Raw genomic sequence first — 2,319 nt, forward strand, 5'->3', positions numbered from 1 at the left:
TTACGTTCTCCAATATTCTGCTGTGAAATGTATCAAACTGTCCTTCACACAAACCAAATAGATAAACCCTGGAAGCATTTCACCATTGAGATTCGCACAATTTTACCCTGAAAGGAGTATAAAATTGCTGCGTGGGGTGGGAGGCAGGGAGGGAATCAGAGCACTGTGAGGTGAGGTTTTGTGTGTGCCTTAAATTAATGAGAAAAAGAGTTGTCTTTAGCAAAGAGCCAACAACCTCTGTTATCATTCTCATTACTTGATGTTTGCTATCCCACAATTAAAAGAGCATGTTCCATTTCCTTTCCTATTGATCATTTTCCAGTAATTGAGATATATGTGTTTTTCCTTTGAAAGGTCATTGATTAACTTCTCTTGTTAACTCTGCATGTGGTCACCTTTGCTACTGCAATTCTGGGTGAGGACAATGAATCCTGAGATCTTTTTTTCACCTATCCTAAAATTTGAGTTATATCCCTTGATTCCCATGAGCCCAAAGAAAGATGTATTGTTCTCTTTGTCTTGGGGTTCACACAGCTTGATGACAAAGACTGAACAGAAAAATTAATGGAGTTAGGAAAACAGTATAAGTAATCTTTACTGATAATGATTTATTTTTTTTTAATCAATAACTCTTTGTACTAAATGACCTTCTAGAATACCCACCTACGTAGCTTATCAATTCAAGTTTCTTTCAAGTCAGCCAAGGTCCTAATAGGCACCTAAAGGAAACAGAAAGATGGGAGGAGGGACCTTTGTTTCAATGACAAGCACCCTCTAGTGGCAGCTGGTGATGAAACCTCCTGACCACATAAGGTCCAACACGAATGAAGATGAAGTTTTTGAATAGGCAGTCCAGCCATTCCTGGCGGTGTATAAAGCATGGCACTCTCTGATTCTAAAACAAGAAAGTTGTGTGTAGTGAAATAATACAACCCATAGGCCCTTTGTTAATTATTCAAAATAAGTAGGGTGTATATCTGACGTGCAGACACGATTATTGCCATAAAGCATTTTCTCAATCTTTGTGTGACTTCGAAAAGTCACACTTCTGAATAAAGACCTCTGTATTTTTGTACTTAAAGAGCTCTTTATTTAAGTTTCCTCATTACATAAAATAAGGAGATCACCAAATTTTGTCTATAAGCCACTTTGTTCAAAAACAGCAGAACCCATAAATGTAACTCTTATATTTGGGAGTCTTTTCATTATTCTGTTTTATTAGAAAAGGAAAAGAAGGTGAAAGATATCATTGAATGTTTATCCTGTGGTTATTCAAAATTATAACAACCATGCACATTTCATTTGAGGACCTAAACAAAAAGGTGGTGGTGTATATGTTATATCCTCTTACCACAAACTTCAAAGAATAATCAGAAATACTTCTCAATATCAGGTTCTTTTTAAATATGGGGCTCACTGGTAGCAGTTGGACAAACATTTTGCTATGCACAGTGGAGTTTTCTTTGTGATAATGTTTGTTTGAGTTGCAGTTGTTAACAATATTGCGATAGAATGATCACCAAAGTTGCCACTCTAATCAGTTTAGCCAACCACTTCATGATGTAAGAGTAAAGAAAGAGAAAATCACTTTTCCTTCTCATCCTAGAACTAGTCTGGGATGAAACTGGAGATAGATATAGAGAAAGAGAGAAAGATCACTTAAAGCCTTCATTTTTGTTTCATTTACACTCCAGACAGTTCGTATTCAGTCTGACAAATTCCTGAATAAATTCAGCCAACCTAGATTTGTTTTGAAAAGAAAAGTGAACACAGTTTTTGCAAGCTGTCTGCATGTCATGAGCTAGGGAAAATAATTTTATTATATTTTGGTTAAACATGTGTCATAAGTTGCTTCATAGCTTAAACTACTAAGCTCTCAACTTATCCAACCATCATTTTTAAATTCTTTTAATGTTTATTTCTGAGAGAGACAGAGAGAGAGAAAGTGGGGGAGGGACAGAGAGATAAGGAGACACAGAATTTGAAGCAGGCTCCAGGCTCTGAGCTGTCAGCACAGAGCTCATCATGGGACTTGAACCCACAAACCGTGAGATCATGACCTGAGCTGAAGTCAAACGCTTAACTGATTGAGCCACGCAGGCACCCCCAATTGTCATTTTTAAAACACATACTTAAAGTAAATATTAGGAGAGGTTCTAACCTGTGAAAACAGGAGTCTATCTCTGTTAATATCAAGTAAGCCAAGTTGTTCAACCTTTCTGGGCCTAAGTTCCCTCAGCAGTAAAGTCAAGGGGCTTGAGATAATAATAATAATAATAATAATAATAATAGGATACCAGAATATTTTTCTCTAATAAA

The sequence above is a fragment of the Panthera tigris genome, chromosome B1, assembly GCF_018350195.1.
Source record: "Panthera tigris isolate Pti1 chromosome B1, P.tigris_Pti1_mat1.1, whole genome shotgun sequence".
Classification (NCBI taxonomy): domain Eukaryota; kingdom Metazoa; phylum Chordata; class Mammalia; order Carnivora; family Felidae; genus Panthera; species Panthera tigris.